Raw genomic sequence first — 23,595 nt, forward strand, 5'->3', positions numbered from 1 at the left:
GCCCCTCTGGCTCCTGGGCTATTTCTCTCCTCCCACATAGCTACAATTCTATACAAATGGGACTGTACTCACCCTCCATACCCCATTTCACTCTCAACCCTCCTGCTCTATGGTATCAGCCTTTACTACTTCTGAAAATGTTGTTATTCCAGTGCCAGTAATGACCACTGCATTCATCTGGTAAGGCTGTCATAGCAAAATGCCACAGTCTGGGTGGCTCAAACAACAGAAATTTATTTCTCACAGTTCTGGAGGCTGGAAGTCCAAGATCAAAGTGTCAGCAGGGTTGGTTTCTCCTGAGGCCTCTCTCCTTGGCTTGAGGATGGCTGCCTTCTCTCTGTGTCCTCCCGTGGCTTTTCCTCTGTAAGGTTGCAACCTTGGTGTCTCTCTCTCTTTTTACGGGGACACCAGTCCTATTGAATTAGCTCCCCCCACCCCCACAAGCTTATTTAACCTAGGTTACCTCTGTAAAGGTCCTTTCTCCAAATACAGCCACATCAGGGGTTAGGCCTTTGATGCATGAATCTTCGGGCCACAGCATTTCGTAACAACTATCTTTCTAGTAAACTTGATGGCAATTCTGGCTTTACTTGAATAATGTGGTTTACTTCATGCTTTTGACAGTTCCCTCCTTAAAAAGATTTTTGCTTAATCTCCCTTATTTTCCATGACACTACTCTTTCTCGTTTCTGCCTATTGCATTTATTTTATTGGCCACTCCTACCTTGGTTTCCATCCAAATTCTTCTTCCCACATCTTCCCCTAATTGTTCTTAATCTCTAGGCTTTGCCCTGAACCCTCTTCTTACCTCACTTAAAATGATTTCACTAAGGGGTATTAATCATGCCATAGCTCAAACATGATATGCTTACTACTGACACATCCTTTTACAACTCTAGTCCAGACCCTCTCTTGAGGTTTGGAATCACGTGTGTTCACTTTCTATTGAACATCCTGGAATTTATTGAACATCTCTGACTAAGATAGATGCATGAGCTCAAAAAGCAATAGGCACTCAATACATATTTGTTGAGCTCATTCAGAACACTCATTCATTCAGCAGTATTTGTTGATCACCTACTAAATAGCAGACACTGTTGTAGGTGGTTGGAATACATCAGCGAACAGAAGAGACCAAGGTCCTTGTCTGCAAGGAGATTCCATCAGAGCAGATTACTGGCAATGACAAATAAATGCTAAATAAATTATACAGTATGACGGATGATGTTAAGTAGTTAGATTAAAGAAAAAGTAGACCAGGGTAGGAGGGATCAGGGGTGGGTCAAGGAGCGGGTTGAAGAATTAAATTAGGTGGTCAGGTGAACCTCATTGAAAAAGAGCGATTTAAACAGGTTTGAAGAAGGTAAGTGAATAAATACAGTTTACGAAAGGCATCTCAAATATAATACGTCCAAAACTCCACTGAACAAGTCTCTTCCCTAGAATTCTCAGTGTGGTTGCCATTCATTCTTCTGCTAGAGTGATCATATAAATCTATCTGCCAAACTAGGACACAATGGAGAATAAAGGATGGTACTACAGGCATTAACCAGCACATCCCCAGACAAACTTGGGTGTATGGATGTATGGATGTATTGATGCCTAGCTGTCACCCCAGGCAGAAACATATGTCATTCTTGTCTTCTCTCACTCCCTCGTCCCTCCCTTCCCCCTTATCTTCTCCGAGTAGATGACCAAGTTCTTTTGATATTACCCAGAATATATCTCTTCTATTTCTAATACTGCTGTCTTAATTCCAGATATCTCAGGATCTCTGACTAGCATAGAGACAGGAGCTCAAAAATGTTCTGAGTCTGTTCCTCCTCAAATCCCTTCCCTAGATCTCAGACGGACTCTTCCTAAACACTCTAATCCTGACACTCTCATTTAAAAAATGAGGAGTGAGGGAGTTCCGTGTCAGCCCAGTGGTTAGGACTCCACACTTTCACTGCCGAGGGCGTGGCTTTAATCCCTGGTCAGAGAACTAGGATCCCTGCAAACTGCATGGCGTGGCCAAAAACAAAGTGAAAGGTTTGGGTAGAAAGCACGTAAAGCACATACAGAGGCTGACAAGGCCCTTGCTGGTCCCAGGCCCCCTCCTCTGTTGCCTGTCTCCTACTCATGACATGTATGTAGGCCAGCCCTGTCTGAGTGCCTGTTACAATCTAGCCCTGCCAAATGCCTTCCCTGAAAGGTAAGAACATGGGGGTATCAAGCAGTTTATCTTCAAAACCCACAGTTTCTGTAATTTTAAGTCTAAAACTCGGTGTCTCACAAAGATTAAATGCCCATTATTGCCCTTAAGATGTGGGGAATTAAAAATATATCAGATCTCTCTCTAGTTCCTATTTCAGCTCAAATGAATCCAATTAGGTTTCACTGCAAACTATGAAATACGCTAGGCCTATTTCCTCTTTAAATTGATTATAAATGTTGATGCTCTTCAGTATAAGTGCAAATTAATCTAGGGAATTCCATGAAATTTTATTTCTTAATTAAGCAGTTTAGACTAAATTACTTAACTGCAGTGACTACTCTGGCTCCTAAGGTTGTTCAAGGTCAGACACATGTCATCAAATGTAACACAATGATTTTCCACTTGGCACAGGCTTTTTCGTCAAACTCATTTCATTGCTTTGGGCTGGAGAGGAGAGGTTGCAGTCTTGAGCCGGGTATCTCTAGAGACTGGGACCAGGATTATAGGAGGCAACACCAGGTCATGACACTCAGGCCAATTGAAGGAGTTTCTGGAAAATAGAAACGTGGCTTCCATTAAACTAAGAAGAGAACTGGGGCCTTAGACGGTCCAGAAATTAAACTTTCTACTGATATACATCTGACAGTGCTTCAGTGAGCGCAATCCATTTGGTCAGCCAGATGGACCAGTCCTAGCAGCTTTTCAGTCTCATGCACAAAGCACTTCAGCCTGGGGAAGAAAAAAAATCCCCAAACAAAAATATAAATAGAGAAGACCCTAGCATTGTGGCTAAACAATGGGGAAGACTCTTATAAATGAGGTTTCCACAACACTGTGCATTTCAGACATGACAGCTGTTACCTTTTTTCTTTCTTGATTTTTAATAGCTTATTTATCATGGGTGAAGGATGCGATTACTTATCGGAGGCTCCGTGCTCTTGGCAGAAAACCTTTACAATGCTCAGTTACTCTCTCCCGGAGGAAAGAAGGCAATTTCTAGCCTCTTTCTGAGAAAATATACTAAATAATACCAACAAAGAACAGTGATAAGAATCTAAACTGCAAAAGATCTTTTGAAAATGCAAACTTCAATATCATGGACTATCAAAGGAACTCCGGCTAAAAGGATGGGCTCACCAAAGAGATTCTCTTTTTCTCATTTAGGAAGCCTTACTCTTTTCTCATTTTCTAACACCATGAATCTAATTCAAGTTCGCCATTAGCTTGAATGAGAATTATCTTCTGTCACTCAAACTATGTGTCTGCGCTGAAGTTCATTGATCATCCTTCAGCTGAACTGCCATGGCTACTCAATAACCATGGCCCATTTCCTACTCCTGAAGTCAAATGCTTAGATGTGACAGCATGCCGTGCACTGAGGAGTCTATGTATGTTTCCTCCTTCCTCGCCCAGAGTTTGCTGAGAGAAGAATAGAGACATAGAAATCCATTCCAAGCAGCCATCCCAATTTATGCCATTTGTAATTATGGACTTCTGAAGTTACTCTTAATAAATATTTTAACTCACTAATCAATAGGTTACTTGGGGGGAGTTAGAGAGTGTAAAGTAAATGAAAAATGTCAATGTCTTTTACTTATTGAACTTTTTATCAAATACGTTTCTTTTTGTCTTTAGATAAATACATCCTGCTAAAACTTAAAATACGGTCCTCCCTTCCCTCTCTTTCCCCCTCTTCTTTCTAGCAAAGATTTACTTAGCTCTCACTCTGTGCCAGGTAACACACTGAGAGATCTGTGTGCATTATCAAGAAAATAAAGCATTTTTGGTGAATTCCAGATTTATACACAAGCTGCCTACATTAGCTAATCTTCAAGTTTCCTCCATTATTTGCATGTTGATGAGATGTCAAGTTCCAGATCAAATATCGCGAATGAAAGTTCCCAGGTGGAGTATCCCATTTTACATTTTGGTTTTAGTGGGGTTCTTTTGTGGTGTTTGGGTGTTTTTTGTGGTGTTCTGGCTTGTTTAGTGGACTAGATTCCTTAACCCAATCTCAACTCTTCATTCAAAAATATTGGGAATTTTCTTTCTTTATTTCAAGTGAAGAGTAATATGATTTTCTGTCCATTTATACCAGCTACTTTTCAGAATCAGTCCGTTCTTTCATGTTTTTCTATCACTTCTGCATCCAGTCCTTTGCCACGACTGACCTAAGTTCATGATAAAATCCTTAGAATTATGGCATGCTAAAGTCTTTTTGGAGAGTCACTTTCAATGTTTTCCACCATGATGTGAGATTTTTACGTTTCTTATGTTGCTTTCTTGTACTGTCTTAGAGAAACAAATCCAGAATGCTGTGATTGGAATTCTTCAGGTTTGGGTCTTGTCAACTATCCCATAGCTGATATGTTCAGGGAAAACGAGGAATCTTGCAACCGTCAAGCCCTCAGCGCATTTTTCAAAGTGGACCTAATTTGACCTTATCCCTTTATCCAGTACTTTGCTTTCTCAAAGCCTTCATGCTGTTATTCATCCTTTTGTTGGCCAAAGCAAAGCCAATTTAAAAAATCAAGTATATGGTCTAAAGCATTTTGACAAACATATACATTTGTATAACATTCACCACTACAATCAAGATGTAGAACATTTTCATCACCCCCAAAATCTCCCTGTGTCTCTTAAGGTCAGTTCCCCAACTACTCCACATCCTGCCCTCAGGCAGCCGTTGATCTGCTCTCTGTCTCTATAGATTAGTTTGGCTATAAAACTACAGTTCTAGACTATTATACAAATTGAACCACACACACTGTGTTCTTTTGTGTCAGGCTTCTTTCACTCATCATATTGTTTTAAAGATTCATCCACATTCTTGCATGTATTGGTAGTTCATTTTAGTGCTACTAATTTCCATCTTATGGATATACCACAATGTTTTTACACGTTCACTTGTTAAGGGACATATGGGTTGTTTCTGTTTTTTCTGTTTTGTTTTGCTACTCAAGTAAAGCTGCTATAAACTCACCTGTACAGACTTTGTGTGGATATATCAGAGCTCTTCTGCAAGGAGAGATATTAAAGATATATTCAAGGGCCAAAGTTTAAATGCCAAAGGGAGGAAATAGGTAATATAAATGAAAGAAGCAGAATAATGTAAGAGAAAAGGGGGTGAGGACTGTAGCGATTTGCCACAGATCCAATGTTTAATTCTGTTTCATAATGAAACAATGTTAAGAAAACTGCAGTGATAATGTACCACAGCATCAAAAGAAAAGGTCAGCTCCTATAGGTCAGCTCCTTCCTTGGATCAGGTAACAAACAGCCCTTTTAAGACTTTTTCCTTGCCACAGGCTAAAGTATCATTAAGAATGCATTGTTAAGAAAAATTTAGTTTTAGACAGTCTTGGGTTTGAATTCATAATCTATACATGCTAACTGCATGACCTTAATCAAGCTTCTCCAAATATCTGAACCTTTGTTTTTTATTAGCAAAATGGGGATAATAGTGTTACCCATTTTATAGAATGGAGGTAAAGCATAAAAAAATTAAAGCGTATCTGGAATTAGCCTAAATATTCTTTCTCTCACTTTGGCATAAGCTACAACTTGATTGTCTTCCACATGTCAGGCCCTGTGTGATGTACAGTACTCCATCATCTCTTTTTTTTTAAATTAATTATTTAATTTTGGCTGTGTTGGGTCTGTTGCTGCGCGTGGGCTTTCTTTAGTTGCGGTGAGCAGGGGCTACTCTTCGTCGCCGTGCGCGGGCTTCTCATTGCAGTGGCTTCTCTTGTTGCAGAGCACGGGCTCTAGAGCACAGGCTCAGTAGTTGTGGCACACGGGCTTAGTTGCTCTGCAGCATGTGGGATCTTCCCAGACCAGGGCTCGAACCTGTGTCCCCTGCATTGGCAAGTGGATTCTTAACCTCTGCACCACTCGGGAAGTCCCTCATCATCTCGTTTTATTAAATCTTCACCTCATTAGCTAGACAAGAAACTGAGGTTGAGTGAGGTTGAAGCCATGTGATGAAAGCAGAAAACGAGAACCACTAGCTGTGACTGGAATTTGCTTCCTCGAAGCATGAGTCAATAGCTGACAGGTTTCATTGACTGGGGTTCCCCTCTACATTTGCAAAAGGCTGGAGCTCACTTCTTTGCAACCATGTCACTTATGCTACTCGTCCATAACCTGCAGGTCTGATGTCCTCATAACAAGTTGGAGGCCAGGCTTTTCTGCGAGCTTGTCTTTGGCCAACTGTAACCATATAGTCAAAAATATGTGTCTGCCACTGGACTGGGAGCTCCATTCTGAGGACCTGGCAGAGGGCCTCGAACACTGGAGTCAGATCATTTTATGGAGCACAACTTGAACATAGTTTTCCTTCCATTGAATTCAGGAACCAGAATCTTTAGATAAAGAACAAGTGTTTACCTCTTAACACCATCGTGCATGTTACTTTGATCTTTGTGTCATCTTTAATAGCTGAGACAACCACTTAGGTGGTCTCAGTTGGCCTTATGACCAATTATGTATCTCTCTGGGTATAACATCGAGTCATCTATTTTTAAAATGATGTCACTCCACCTCACTGGATCCCTGTTGTTTCTTTGTTTATAAAATGAAGGTATGGACTAGATGCTCTATAAGATCCTTCACATCGTTAACTTCTCTATGATTCAAATAACACCCCCTGGTTCCTGTCCCAGTTCTAATAATTTTGGGGTAACCTGGCATTTTTCTGGGATCAGGTTCCTATAGTGCAGTGGCTCTTCAGACCAGAAACATCAGCAACAACTGGTCCACTGAGTCTCAGAACCACCCCTGCTGAAAGGGGGACCAGCACCCCTCGCCATCTAGTCTGAGTCTTTCCTCAAACATCCAACGCTGGCTCCGACTCCACAGCACCTGCCCGCTGACACCTCCCTGCGTTCTGCAGAGGGGAGACAGCCTGGAGAGTGGCTGGAGGAGGTTATGGAGGGGACGTGACCTCCAGTTGACCTGCGAGCTGGACCCGGGCAATCAGAGGTTCCTCATCCCCTCTCCTGTCCTTAGAAGGCACGTTCTGCCCACCATCCCCACATTTGGAAGGAGCCTTGAGAGAGCAATGGATGTTGAGACCATGGATGGCATACATGGCGGAACCCACTTAAGGCCTCTATATCAACTTTTAAATTTCTGGCAGGCAGGTATGGAGATCTCCTGGTCTCACAGCTGCCCAAGACATGCCTCATATGTAAGTTCCCTGGCATATTAATCCTGCCACCTACCTATCTGGAGTGGTCTGCCCCTTTCTTCTGTCTCTTCTTACCCCTGTATGGGGGGCGGGGAGGCAACTTTCAGATTTCACCTGGGCAACCCCTGAGGTTGCAAACCAGCTAGGGTTCTTCAAATTCCACTCCCCCTGCCCTGATGACCCAACATAACATCTTTGTTGGCTTCATTAATGAGTTACGAGGATAATTTCACTTTCCTTAGAAACACATGGCATCCTTCCAAAACTGAGTTTCAGTTTATGAGCAAAGGCTATAAAATGGCTTCTTCCTGGCTGAGGGAGGAAAGGAAAGTGTTAGTTGTATGTGTATGTGTGTGGTTGAGGATCAGATCAGGGACTGGCAGTCAAGAAGAGCTTCTGCCTGCGCATCATACCCATGAAAGGGCTTGAACTTAGACTCTTGTTGTAATTTCTAAATTGAATTACGTGTAACCTCACAGCGGCGCACTTGAAAAATAGTCATTATTTCACTTGTGGTCCATATCTGGATTATATCAAGACTTTCTGTAGTGTATTGTGAATTATTTTATAAACAAATGCTGTACTTAACCTTATAGACAACATAATTGTGTTGCATTGGGTTTTCATAAAAGTAATTTGTCACTATATTAAATTCTTGTGCCCTAGTCTTGCAATTATTCAGGATAATGGCCTAAGAGCCTCAATATATCAACTTGCCTTGACCTCTCTCTCCCTTATGAGAAGCTCTGGGAAGATACTCAGTGTCTAGATGAGGTGTTAGGAGGGTCTAACATGAGGCCCCAAATGGATACAATGCAACCTATGCTAATAACTTCCCCTTAACATTGAACTCCGTGAAGCATTCAAAGTATTCCCTAATTTCATATCTTACCTAATTTATATCAAAAGTCAACAAACATTTATCAAGTGCTTACTGTGTGCCAGATACTGTATTAATACTGAGGACGCAAAGATGAAAAGAACAGCCAGTGTTCTCAAAATGCTTGCAGCCTACTGAGGGAAAAATCTTGAATCATGGGTACAATTCATCATACAAAACACTGTGAGGGAAGTACGTACATGATACAAAAATTCCTTTTAACTGGGGAGAAGAGAAAGTGTTCTGGGGAAGACACCCCCAGTAATGGTTATGAATGTGCTATACTACTTCCCAGCACAGGAACGACTGGGGCAGAGGCTAGAGTGTCTGAAATAAGAGTGTGATTATAAAGAGCTAAAGCAACTCTCTGGGTTTTGCTGTGGGCTAAAGGCAGTTTAAGGGGAGTGTGGGCAGGTGGGCCCCATCTCCTGCCCTCAGGCGTTCTTTAAATCTCTAAATCATTTGGTCTAGGTCTGTTGAGAGCTTTTTGCCTAAAAAATTCAGGATTCGGAAGACAGGGACTGGTGAGCTGCTCCCTCCAGGTCTGTCCGGGCACCCAGAAGCTGGCAAAACTGCTAAACAGCTAGGTTGCAGCCGGCCACCACCAGGCTCCAAGTGCTCCTCCCTGGAAAGTGTAGAAGACTGGAAGGATTTGAAGGAAAAAGAAAAGTTCTATGTTAGTGCAGAGAGATCCGTTTATCAGCAGAGAGTTATCAAGGTTAATGAGAAAAATTATCTCATCAGAACAATCCCCGGGTGGAGGCGCGTGCGGGAGCCGTCTCCCACTCTAATCTGCAAGCCTGGGGCCTCCCCGAGCAATACGATCCATCAAAGTCACTTCCTCTGCCTTCCCAGGGGAGCGAGCCCCCTCCTGCCACTGAGGAGGAAGCCGGTGGGAGGGTCCCGCAGATGGCCAGTGGGCGCAAGGGCGATGCCAGGTGTGCCTGGAAGTAGAAAAAGGAGCAGGGGACTGCACCCCAAACCTCCTTCTGGCTTTTAGGGAGCCAGGAACTGAGGACTGAGCAGGTGCCAAGGGAGGGAAGGAAACGTGTGCCCTACACACACACACACACACACACACACACACACACACACACACGCACCAGCACACACACCACACCCTGTACTCACGTACACACGTAGTACACACAATATGGACATATGCCGTACACATGCACACTCAGTCACATCCACCACACACATCATGCAAGAACACTCCACACATACGGTGCACACACACACACACACACACACACACACACACACACAGAGGCATGCTGTGTGTCCTGCTGTCATTTGTTTTCAATCTTTCATCCTTTATGGGAAATAACAACCGTTTAGTCAGATGCATTTTCATAAATGCTTGTCCTTATGGTTCCTTTGGCAGGAGCCTGCAGTTTCCACCTGCTGCCAGCCCTGGGGGTAGAGAGTTTTTTGTTTCGTTTGTTGCAGTTATTGTGGTGGTGTTGGTTTAGTTTTGCATCGTTCCAGGGAAGGCAGGAAGCAGCAGAGAAGTAGCTAGAAAGCCACAACATTTGCAGGTAGGCCGTTCAATATACAGTGCAGTTAGCCAGACTGTGGCTGGCTGGCTCAGGGTCCCGGGACTGCAGTAACTGCCCACTTCCAGTGCCTCCTTCCCATCATTGCCGTACTCCCTTTATGCGAAGGGCAAGCCTTCCACCAGCAGGGGGTGCTACTCTTCGATAAGACCCCCTTCTCTTGGCCACAGCTCCCTTGTTCCCGACACTTCAAATCTTTCCTCAAGCCACGTCCCCTTTGGGAAGCTTTCAGCCTTCACAGATCTTCCCTCTCCTCGGGCATTCTGTAATAAAGTTACGATAACTTTAGTAGTACTCCTCTGTAAAGCACAATTTAGTCCATGATTTATATCAACTTGTATTCTCACTAGATTTCAAGGATGTCAGTCTCGACTTCTCCAGCCAGCTTGTAAGTGACTGCAGGGCATGATCAGTGTTTTAACACATTCTGGCACGCTCCCTCAGCTCTGAGCAAATGTGGGGAGCTGGGTTGCGATTCTTTTTTTTTTTTTTTAAACCCACTTTTGTTTATTTATTTATTTTTGGCTGTGTTGGGTCTTCGTTTCTGTGTGAGGGCTTTCTCTAGTTGTGGCGAGCGGGCCTCTCACTGTCGCAACCTCTCTTATTGCGGAGCACAGGCTCCAGATGTGCAGGCTCAGTAGTTGTGGCTCACGGGCCTAGTTGCTCCACGGCATGTGGGATCTTCCCAGACCAGGGCTCGAACCCGTGTCCCCTGCATTAGCGGGCAGATTCTCAACCACTGCGCCACCAGGGAAGCCCCTGAGTTGCGATTCTTATCTTAAGGCATGGCCAGTAGATTTTATATTCATTACATTTCTTTCTTTGACAGAGGCTTCATTTGAGAAACAACCTATTTTTCTGGATATTCTCTGTGTCTATCCATTGCTAAGAACGTTTGAAGGCTTACAAATTGTTCTGCAAGCACAGAACCGCCTTTGACATAACTGCCAGCATTCTTCAGTGGTGAAGCCTTTGCCAGTGGGGAGACAGAGGGGATGATGTCTCAGAAACCATGACCCCTAGCACCTGGAGCCGACCCCATTTGATGACAAGCATGATCTCCTCACATTAGGTAGGCAGAGACACAGTTTCTAGGCATCTCACTGACGTTAACTCCCCAAAGATCCTATACACATTGGTTGGCCAGTATGATCAGAATATAGTGTGATTTATCCATTCATCAGATATTTATTGATTACTTATGAGTTATGCTCTACACTCTGGGCAAGGCACTGGAGGTATACCTCTGAACAAGCCAATTATAAGACTTGTACTCCAGGGTTACAAATGGTGGTCAGTACCATGAAGGAACTGGAGAATTATGATGACAGAGGAGCTGGTGAGGGAGAGTGGGGCAGGTGTAGCGAGAACTCATCTAGATGGAGTAAGCGGAGAAGGTGAGGACGTTTAGACTAAGACCCTCAGGGGGAGAAGCAGCAGATTTCAGAGCGTAGGGGAAGAGGTCGTTTGTCACGTGGAACGGTTGGTTTGGTTCAGCTCTAACCACGCCTGATTCAGGGCAGCTGCCTCAACAATGAGAGTCCCAGGTCCCAATGATAATAGCTACCTGGTATTTATTGTTCAGTTACAAAATGCCATCCTTACAGGATTGCTCCAGGTAAGCTTATTGCAAGTGAGGAAATGGAGACTCAAAGAGGTAAAGAGAGGGAGTGCATATCCAGCCTGATCTAACGGCCTCCAGAGTGAGTGCCTCTGCCCTCCTTTCCGCCATGGTAATGGTAGGTAAGAGAGAGCGTGACCCAGAGCCGCCTAACTCTAGGATCTGAAAAGCTGTTCAGAGAGTGTGTTCTGTTGATGGCCTGTCTGCAAATCAAATCTGAAATAAATTACAGCTGTTTTACTTGTAAAATTTTTCTTGTAAATACCATAAAGTACATTTAGGAGTAGCGAAGAGTCAAAGAATTAAGCAAATAATCCAAAAAGGATAACAATGGCTGCCTTGAAGCTTCCTGATCTATATTATATGTTAACATTCACTGGCCCCTGCCTGTACAGACGATAGGCAACCATTGTTGACTCTAATTTTTCCTTCTTTCATTCCACAGACACTTTTTGAGCACCTGTTGTATGGCAGGCACTGTGGCAGTAGCTCAGGACACGCATAAATATCATGCTCTGTCCTAGATTGACGTACAGTACTTCGAGAACAAAGAGAAGAAACAATTATAATACAGTGTGGGAAGTGCTGTGATTGAGGGACACAGGGGCATAGGACACAGCCTGGGAGGAGGCACTGTTAGGATTTCAGCAAGTGCTCCTTGAAGGAGGTGATTTCTGAACTGAGTCCCTAAAACCTTAGTAGGAGGTAATCAGCTTAAGGCTATAATCCAAAAGTGCTAGCAGGGGACCATTATGGGAACAGCCAGGTATCTGTTGTGGCTGGCCCTAGCATGTGGCCCATGAGAGTAAACACAACAGATGAGGTTGAAATCTAAGCGGAGACCAGACTATGAAGAGCTTCTGCACTGTGGTAAAAAGCTAAGGCCTTACTCTGAGTTCTGTGGGATGCCACGGTGTGAAAATGTAAGCAGAGGAATGACATTGTTTTTAGAGTAATCTCTCCGACAGCTAAGTGGAGAATGAATGGGAGGGAGGAGAGGCTAGAGGGCTGGCAGAGTGGGGTGGGATCCCTGCTGCGTGCCAGGCGCTGTCCTAGTCACCGGGGCTCCAATTGTGAACAAGGCAAACGTGGAGCAATAGGCTAGTGAGAGAGACACCAAGTTTCACCCATAGATCTCATTTTATATTCATGACCAGCAACCTCCTCTGGGTCCTTTGTGCTGCCCAGCAATCATGCTTTAAGTCCATTCACTCCTCCACTTCCCTAGACACTATTTCATCACTTCTCTTCCCTCAAACTGCTACTTCCTCCCAGAAACTCATACTTCATTGTGGACCTTGCTTCCCACTCAGTGAGAAGATGCAAGCCGCCAGAAGAGACCATCCAGTAGACGCTCAACACTACATCTACCCGCCTTTGGCGTCTGTGCATCCTGACACCTCCTGCCTGGCACCACACAGAGTCCCTGGACTCCCATCTAAAACCAGTCCCTCGCATTCCCAGATCCCATTCCCTCTGGCCTACCCGAAGCAATTCTTTTGCTCTCCAAGACATTTTTCCCCCCACCCATGGATCATTCCATCAGCATACAATATGCTGTTATTCTTCCCATCTTAAAATTCTTTTGCCCACTTTCCCCACCAACTACTGCCATGTTTCTCTGCTTCTGTTCATAGCACAACTCAGAAGAGTCGTCTCTACTCACTGACCCAATTCCTCTCCTTCCAGTTTCTTTCTGTAAACCTACTATGATTGGGCTTTAAGCCCCACCACTCCACAGAAATTATTTTGCTAAATCCAGTTCTCAGTCCTCATCCCAAGTGGCACTGGTACTGATACAGGGGCATAAATCCTCTTCTTAGATCTCCTCTGTTAACCTTTCCTCCAGGGCACACATTTTCTTGGTTTCTCTTTCACCGGCACTACTTTTTGGTATCTTTTGCTGATTCCACCTCTTCTCCCCAGCTGTTTATGTTAGGGTGCCCTGGAACACCACTCCTGATCCTCTTTTCTTTTTTAATAAATTTATTTATTTTATTTTTGGCAGCGTTGGGTCTTCGTTGCTGTGCGCGGGCTTTCTCTAGTTGCGGTGAGCGGGGGCTACTCTTCGTCGCGGTGCGCAGGCTTCTCATTGCGGTGGCTTCTCTTGTTGCGGAGCACGGGCTCTAGGCGCAAGGGCTCCAGCAGTTGTGACACGTGGGCTCAGTTGTTGTGACTTGCAGGCTCTTGAGCGCAGGCTCCGTAGTTGTGGCACACGGGCTTACTTGCTCCACGGCATGTGGGATCTTCCCGGACCGGGGCTCAAACCTGTGTCCCCTGCATTGGCAGACGGATTCTTAACCACTGCGCCACCAGGGAAGTCCCGATCCTCTTTTCTATTTACTTTATACTCTTACCACCTATATGCTGACATCTCACTAATATGTATAAACCTCAGCTCATTCCTCCACACTTTAGGCTCACATATGCATCTGCCTTCTCAAGACCTCCACTAGGACAACTGATAGACACTCAGACTCAGCATGTCCAAAATGGAACTACTGATTCTCCCCTACAAAGCCTGCTCCTTTTCAGGAGGAAGCATCTCCATGTTTCTAGTTGTTCAGGCCAAAAATCTTGAGGACCACCTGGCTTCTGTGTCTTTCACACCCTGCATCCAATACATAAGTAGATCCTATAGCTCTACGGTCATGATGTGGCTAGAATCTTATCGCTTCTGGCCAGCTTCACTGCTACCACTTGATCAGAGTCATCATCTCCTGTTTCAGAAGCCTCCTAATGGGTCTCTCTGCTTTTACTCTTGCCCTTTAAAAAGTCTGCATTCAGCACTAGAACAGTTCTCTTTAAACTTATCACTCTTTGCTCAAAACCCTGAGTAACAGCCAGGGAACCTAAAGTCCCTAAAATGTGCTACATAACTTGTCCTCCCCATCACCTCTCTAACCTCACATGCTTTCTCTCCTTTGCTCACTCTCTTCCAGTCATTTTGACCTCTTTCCTGATCAGTCCTTAAATTCTCCAGACGTTCTTCCTCTTTAAGAATTCTGTTTCTCTTTCTGAGAATGTTTTTCCTCTAGATATTCCCATGGTTTGCTCTAGATACACCCTCACCTCGTTTAAATCTTTGTCCAAATGGAACCCTTTTACAAGGCCCACCGTGAGCACCCTATTTTATTTAATTTTTAAAAGATTTTTTTGATGTGGACCATTTTTAAAGTCTTTATTGAATTTGTCACAATATTGCTTCTGTTTTATGCTTTGGTTTTTTGGCCGCGAGGTATGTGGGATCTTAGCTCCCCGACCAGGGATCGAACCCGTACCCCCTGCATTGGAAGGCGAAGTCTTAACCAACTGGGCCACCAGGGAAGTCCTGAGCACCCTATTTTAAATAGCACCCCCCTACCCCTCCAGCATTCTTGATCTTCCTTACCCTGTTTTATTCTGTAGCAATCACTACCTTTTAATTTACCATCTAATAATATGCTTACTTATTATCTTTTATGTTTGTGTCATACTCTGCTTGCCAGAATGTAGGCTTCTCCAGACCAGATCTTTGTACGTTTTGTTCCGTTATGCATCACATGTACCTAGAACAGAGTCTGTCCTATCACAGGCATTTGATGAATACTTGCTGAGTGAATGAATAGCAATGTGTTAAGAAAGAACTGAAAAATGTGCACCCCAAGTGAGACAATGTCTATGGAGCAAAGAGAAGAGATACAAGAGATTAAGAAGGTAAAAGAGAGCTCTTTGAATTCAGGGGTAGAAGAAACGAGTAAAAGATGATTCCCAGATTTTAGGCTCAGGTGTCTCTGTGGAGAGTGGTACCATTCAGTGAGATAAGAAATGGGAATTCAGTTTGGTACCTGGATGTGGGACACCACGGTAGAAAGTTCTGTTTGTCAAGGTTTTTTCTTTTAAATTTATTAAGATATAATGCCCATTTAATAAACTTGATCCTTTTAAAGTGTACAATTCAGTAGTTTTTAGTATATTCACAAAGCTGTGTAACCACTGCTACCACCCAATTCCAGAAGATTTTCGTTGTTCCACAGAGAAATCTCAGACATATTAGCAGTCACTCCCCATTCCTCCCTACCTGGAGCCCCTGGAAAACAACTAATAGACTCCCAGTCTCTATGAGTTCGGTTACTGTGGATATTTAAAATAAATAGAATCATATATTACATAGCCTTTGTGTATGGCTTCTTTCACTTGGTATAATGTTTTCAAGGTTCATCCATATTGCAGCATATATCAGTACTTCATTACTTTTTATGGCTAAATAATATCCCATTGTCTGAATATATGACATTTTTTTCAGACATTGCTTTTTATTTTTTTAAATTTTTATTTTATATTGGAGTATAGTTGATTTACAATGTTGGGTTAGTTTCAGGTATACAGCAAAGTGATTCAGTTAAACATATACACGTATCCATTCTTATTCAAATTTTTTCCCATGTAGGTTATTACAAAATATTGAGTAGAGTTCCCTGTGCTATACAGTGGGTTCTTGTTGATTATCTGTTTTATATATAGTAGTGTGTATATGTTAATCCCAAACTCCTAATTTATCCCTTCCCCCACAAAGTCTATGAGTCTGTCTCTGTTTTGTAAGTAAGTTCATTTGTCTCATTTTCTTAGATTCCTCATATAACTGATATCATACGGTATTTGTCTTTCTCTTTCTGACTTACTTTGCTTAGTATGATAATCTCTAGGTCTATCCATGTTGCTGCAAATGGCATTATTTCATTCTTTTTTATGGCTGAGTAATATTCCATTGAATATATGTACCACATCTTCTTTACCCATTCCTCTGTTGATGGATATGTAGGTTGCTTCCATGCTACGATGAACATTGGTGTGCAAGTAACTTTTTGAACTATGGTTTTCTTCAGGTATATGTTCAGGAGTGGGATTGCTAGATCATATGGTAGTTCTATTTTTAGTTTTTTAAGGAACCTCCATACTGTTCTCCATAGTGGCTGTACCAATTTACATTCCTACCAAGAGTTTAGGAGGGTTCCCTTTTCTCCACACCCTCTGCAGCATTTATTGTTTGTGGACTTTCTGATGATGGCCATTCTGACTGGTGTGAGGTGATATCTCATTGTAGTTTTGATTTGCATTTCTTTAATAATTAGCAATGTTGAGCATCTTTTCATGTGCCTATTGGTCATCTGTATGTCTTCTTTGGAGAAATGTCTGTTTAGGTCTTCTGCGCATTTTTTGACTGGGTTTTTTTGTTTTTGATATTTAGCTGCATGAACTGTTTGTATATTTTGGAGATTACTCCCTTGTTGGTAGCATTGTTTGCAAATATTTTCTCCCATTTCTGTGAGTTGTGTTTTCATTTTGTTTATGGTTTCCTTTACTATGCAAAAGTTTTTGAGTTTAATTAGGTCCCGTTTGTTGGGTTTTGTTTTTATTTCCATTACTTAGGAGACAGATTAAAAAAGATATTGCTGCAATTTATGTCAAAGAGCATTCTGCCTATGTTTTCCTCTAAGAGGTTTATAGTATCTGGTCTTACATATAAGTCTTTAATCCATTTTGAGTTTATTTTTGTGTATGGTGTTAGGGGGTGTTCTAATTTCATTCTTTTACATGTAGGTGTCCAGTTTTCCCAGCACCACTTATTGAAGAGGCTGTCTTTTCTCCATTGTATATTCTTGCCTTCTTTGTCATAGACTAATTGACCATAGGTGTGTGGATTTATTTCTGGGCTTTCTGTCCTATTCCATTGGTCTATATTTCTGTTTTTTTGCCAATACCATACTGTTTTGATGACTGTAGCTTTGTAGTACAGTCTGAAGTCGGGGAGCCTGATTCCTCCAGCTCTGTTTTTCTTTCTCAGGATTGCTTTGGCTACTTGGGGTCTTTTGTGTCTCCATACAAATTTAAAAATTTTTTGTTCTAGTTCTGTGAAAAATGCCACTGGTAATTTGATAGGGATTATGTTGAATCTGTAGATTACCTTGGGTAGTATAGTTATTTTGATGATATTGATTCCTCCAATCCAAGAGCATGGTATATCTTTCCACTTGTTTGTGTCATCTTTGATTTTGTTCATCAGTGTCTTACAGTTTTCAGGGTATAGGTCTTTTGTCTCTGTAGGTAGGTTTATTCCTAGGTATTTTACTCTTTTTGATGCGATGGTAAATGGGATTGTTTCCTTAATTTCTCTTCTGATCTTTGGTTGTTAGTGTACAGAAATGCAAGAGATTTTTGTGTATTAATTTTGTATCCTACAACTTTATGATAAAGTTGCAGGATACCACATTTTGTTTATTCACTCATCAGTTGATGCACATCAAAGTGGGTTGTTTCCACTCTTGGACTATTATGAAAAATGCTGCTGTAAATTTTTATGTGAAGGTATGTTTTTAATTCTCTTGGGTGTATACCTGGGAGTGGCATTGTTGGGTCCTATGATATATCTCTGTGTCATTTTTTAAGAATGTCAGTTGATTTTTAGTAGCATGACCATGTACTTTGGTCTGCCAAGGTGAATCCCAGTCTCTGCCTGCTATCATGGTGAAGTTTTAGTTAGTGCTCCTTTTCACTCTCAAAATAGCCCAGATCAGGGCATGAAATCCTATGATCACCTTAGTTGTAAGGGTCTAGACCTGAAGAGGGCAGCAGGACTGTGAATAGTAATTGGAAGGAACAGGCCAAGTGCTACATGAAAGCAGAGAGTCACCCAGAGAGTTTGTAAAATGTAAAGAGAAGGGGGCTAAAGGCAGACATCTGAGATATATGGACATTTAAAGAGTTAAGGAGGAATATGAACCTATAAAGGTGTAGAGAAGGATCTCCCAGGGTAGGAGGCAAGCCATGGAACAGTATTACATACAACTCAAGGGGGAAAATGTGTCAGCAAAGAGCACACGAGCAATAGGATCCATGGCTGCAAAATGGTTTTTTTTATTTTATTTAAAAATGAATTGGGACCTGTTCAATGAGATAGCATTGATGACCCTGGCAGGAGCAATTTTCATGAAATTTTGAGGAAAATTCCAGACAACAGTACGTAGAACAAGCCTGAAGTCTGCAAAGGGAGGCAATGGAGATAATCAACATGGGTTTCTCTTCTAAGAAGTGTGTCTGTGAAGAAGAGAGATTTAGTTGGTTAATGTTGAGGGAAGGTATATATTTGGGTTTTTGTTGGTGGTGTCTAGTTTTTCTTAAGTAAAAGAGATTTAAATATGTTCAGGGAAGTGGTTGAAGAAAAAGAGAAAAAGGAGATAACCAGGAAAGCACATCTGCTTAGACCTAGCTAGGCAGGCAGGTAACAGGTGCAAGGGCCGAGGTGGGGAGAGCAGTTCACATGAGACCAGAACCCCTTCTACACTGGGGTTTGGGGTGTGGCAGGAATGGGAGGCTGTGGGGATAATTTCGTGACAAGACCAGACTAGGTAAGGGGAAATTTTTAGAATATTAAGGAAACCGTTAGGAAGACACCTGTTTTCTGTGACAAAGGCAGAGTAGCGTTGAAAGGTGTTTACTAAGTGTGAGGCAGAATGTTGAGCAGGTGTCTTGAGGGGAATAGTGAAGGCATGGGAAAGGCAAGAGGCCGATGAGGGAAATTCAGGTTTATGTACAGCACTGCAAGCGTATCAGAGGTTGAAGATGCTGAATTTGTGTTACTTGGGGCATCTTTAAATAGCAGACTGGGAGAGATGCAGAGAAAGCAACTACTGAGCTGGTCCAGCACTGGATTTCTGCAAGGTGGTCAATCCAGATGTTAAGGGGAAAAGAGGTAGAAAGAGCTGTGATGGTTGAATGTGGGACATATGTGAGTTGAATAGGAAATAACTGATTCCAAATTTCCCCAAGTTTTTTCTCCCTCCAGCCTTATATAAAGAGACATTAAGAGAAAGCAAAAAAGCAAAACACAAGAAAGGCACAACAGAGAGCCTGTCTTTTTTCTTCTACAGTTTATTCAGCTTTCCCTATCTCAAAATAAATAAATAAAAAGCATTTTCAGATGTTTTCTTTACATTGAACTATGAATAGTTATGAAATGTCACAAATATCTGTTTATGTTCCAATCTGCTCACGGGGAAGAGTTGAGTTTAGCTGCAATAAAATTAAATTGACCAAGTATTGAAATCTAACAGAATTTTTTGTTCATTTATGTTGCAGTGCTGAGGTTTAAGATGTGCGTTTACTCTTTCACAATAAATATTTTATTTTTCTTACATTTATGATCAGTTGCATTCATCATAGCCTCACATGACTGATAAGATTGGACAGTATTGCCCATTTGCCTTTTATTGTTAAACTTTTGATGGTTAATTTTAATAACCTATACAAAGTGTGAACAATTTTTGATACTTTTCATTTAGATGGTGTGTCAATTATCTGGAACTGTTCCTGAGTTCTTCATACCATAAAACATAAGGTAGTATAATAAAGGACAAACATGGATTCTAAAAATGAGCTTAACATTGATTATATCTAAACTTTCTTAAAATGTTAATTAAAATACAAGCACTATTGGCAAAAGTTAGTTCAGCCCCACTTCCTCTCCAATGAATGGAATAACTGAAGGAATGACAGGCCTTTCATATCAGACAATCATAATATAAATCTGCTTTACACCATGATCTTATTGTTCTAGTTGATACTATGCCCTTCCCCACCTTGCTAATAAATCCTACTTATTCTAAGCAGTCAGTCAGTTTTAGTTCTGCTTCCTCTGAATGCCTTCCAGTGGAGGGACACGGGTTCCATGTTATTTATGGTCTATTCTGTGCTGTTCCTATACAGCCCAGAATGATCTGACCCAAGCATTCTTTTTCAAACTTATCTCACACCATCTCCCCCTTGCTCATCATACTGCAGCCTCACTGGGTCTGATGGTTAATTTCATGCATCATCAACTTGACTGGGCCACAGGGTGCCCAGGCATTTGGTCAAACATTATTCTGGGTGTATCTGTGAGGGTGTTCCTGGATGAGATTAATATCTGACTCTCCTGGGTTTCCAGCTTGCCAACTGCACATCTTGGGACTTCTCAGCTCCCATAAGTACATGAACCAGTTCCTTATAAAGTATAATATATATACAGATATATGTGTGTGTGTGTATCCACGTGTGTATTTATGTATGTGTGTGTATCCATCCTATTGGTTTGTTTCTCTGGAGAACCCATATCAATACACTGGGTTTCTCATTAAGCTCTTTCCTGCCTCAGGGCCCTCCTATGTGCTGTTCCCTTTGCCAGGAACTTCCTTTCCGCCGATCTTTCCATGGCTAATTTTCGTCATTCAGGTCTCTGCTTAAGTTGTTACCTCCTCCTGGAAGTCTTCCCTGAACACTCGAATAAAACCCCTGCTTCCATCACTCCACAAACCCTGATTTTCCATCAAGACACTCTGTTTATTTTCTTCTTATGACTTTGAGGTCTGGAATGATACTTATATGTGTATGTGGTTTTTGGTCTTCCCATTCCTTTACTTGGTTTTACATTACAAGAGAAGCAAACCTTCCATTATTGTTCACCAGTGTATCTCTGTGCCCAGGGAAAAGCCTGGCTCATATTAGCTACTCAAAAAATACACTACCTCTTATTTAATGGTATGAGGAACTCAAGCACAGTTTCAGAAAATTGAAATATCCTATAATTACTTTAAGTATTGTAAGAACACAGGCTATGATGATAAAACCTCAGCTTTTTTTTTTTAATTTATTTATTCATTTATTTATTTTTGGCTGTGTTGGGTCTTCGTTTCTGTGCGAGGGCTTTCTCTAGCTGTGGCAAGCGGGGGCTGCTCTTCATCGCGGTGTGCGGGCCTCTCACTGTCGCGGCTTCTCTTGCTGCGGAGCACAGGCTCCAGACGCACAGAGCTCAGTATTTGTGGCTCACGGGCCCAGTTGCTCCGTGGCACGTGGGATCTTCCCAGACCAGGGCTCGAACCCGTGTCCCCTGCATTTGCAGGCAGACTCTCAACCACTGCGCCACCAGGGAAGCCCAAAACCTCAGCTTTGAATCTATATCTTCATCAACCCAAGAAAGCAAGTAATGCTTCCCCTTCCTTCCAACCAAATAAGAACCAAATGGGTGATGTACATGGAAGTGCCCTGAGTACACAAACTATGGTTTATACTATTATATAATAGCTATATATTTTAATAGTTTCATAATATAATAGTTTAACATTAAACTATTCTATAACTATTATGATACCTTGTTATCCCACTTTGTATCGTGTTTGATTTCCCTTTGACACTTTATGAGCACTTTTGCATGTTATCAAATATTCTTTGCAAACATGATTTAGTGACACTATATGATGCTTCGTGTGGATGTATAATAACTGTAAATCTCCTGATTGCTGGACTTTGAGAGTTTTTTATTTATATTAAACTTACACTGTGATATGCCATAGTAAATATATATCTGATTATAGTTTCAGGATGGGACTTCAGACACAGAATTAATAGAGCCAAAGAAAGGAATTTTTGTGGCACTGTGAGCATAATGGCAGTTTGTTTTCCATTAGAGATGGTACCAGTTTTCACACTTAACATCTTCCAAGTATTGAATGAGATTTTTTTTTTTACTTCCAGCACTCAGGGGTTTTCTACTGTTTAATGCATATTTATTGCGTTATTGGTGAAACTGAGCATTTTTGTATATATACTGGACATTTGTATTTATTTTTCTCAGAATTGCTTGCTGTTATTTTGACCATTTTTCTATTGAATTTAAGGATTTTTTTCATTTAATCAATTTGTATCAGCATATTATAGATTGATGGCTCCTGTCATTTATCATGAATGTTTAAAATATTTTTCCCAATGTGTCCTTTGTCTTAAATTTATATATGACACAGAACTTTTCATTTTCAGGTAGTCAGATTTATTGACAGTTCTTCTGGCTATGATTTCTTTCAGCACTTTTTTTAAAAAAATAAATTTATTTATTTAATTTTGGCTGCGTTGGGTCTTCGTTGCTGTGCGTGGGCTTTCTCTAGTTGCGACAAACGGGGGCTATTCTTCGTTTTGCAGTGCGCGGGCTTCACATTGCTGTGGCTTCTCTTGTTGCAGAGCACGGGCTCTAGGCTTCAGTAGTTGTGGTACATGGGCTCAGTAGTTGTGGCTTGCAGGCTCTAGAGCACAGGCTCAGTAGTCGTGGTGCACGGGCTTAGTTGCTCCCCGGCCTGTGGGATCTTCCGACACCAGGGATCAAACCATGTCCCCTGCAGTGGCAGGTGGATTCTTAACCACTGCACCACCTGGGAAGCTCTTTCATCACTTATATGCTTAGAAAGTTTTTCATTAATTTTAGGTCAGAAAATTATTGATATTCTTTTTTTTTCCTGGTTCTGATAGAATTTCATTATTTACTTTAACTCCTAATCCACCTGGAATTTCGGGGTACATAAATGGGGATTTTACTTGTTCCCCATGCCCGTGTGTAACCAAGCATTGTTCATTCATGTTATCAGTCCCTATAATATATGTCAGTCAGTGTTCACTTTGTTCTGTTCTGATCTATTGGTTGAATTTTGCACTGACACCATTCTGTGTAAAATTTAGACTCTTTAAGTTATGAAAACTCAAACTTACATATTTTGTTGAAATTATACCAAGCCTACAAATTAATTTAGTAGAATTTTATTTTATATTTTTACAATTTCAGGGTTATGTCCCAGCATTAAGACTCTGTTCTTTTCCATTTATTTCAAGAATTGTTTCAGGCTCTACAGAGAAGATTTCTAGTTTTCTTATAGGTGTCTTAAGGTTTTCGTTAAGATTATAACTAAATATTGTATATTTGATTTCAGTTCTTATTTAGGTAGCTTTAATGTTATTATACTATTTCCAAGGAAGTAAATGTTGCTCATGTGTGTCCTCAGTTTGTCTCATACATGGAGAGAAGAGCTGAGGGGAAACAAGTCCAGGAAATAAGAATTGGAAAGAGAGGACAGAGGATTCAGGTGAGGAGCCATTTCCTCGTGTAGTTTGTAGTTTTGACTTGGTTCCCATCGTGCCCGATTTTTCACTTTTAGACAGTCATTCCTTTGATTTAAAGTATATATACAGGAGTTTATTGTAAAAATGCACACCATTATTATCCTCCAGTACCAGACCATTAAATATTTTAGTAGGTGAAGGAGCAAAAATAAGAGTTGATAATGGTTGAGCAATATCAGAGCAGAAATAATG

Source organism: Pseudorca crassidens, chromosome 6 (assembly GCF_039906515.1).
Source record: "Pseudorca crassidens isolate mPseCra1 chromosome 6, mPseCra1.hap1, whole genome shotgun sequence".
Classification (NCBI taxonomy): domain Eukaryota; kingdom Metazoa; phylum Chordata; class Mammalia; order Artiodactyla; family Delphinidae; genus Pseudorca; species Pseudorca crassidens.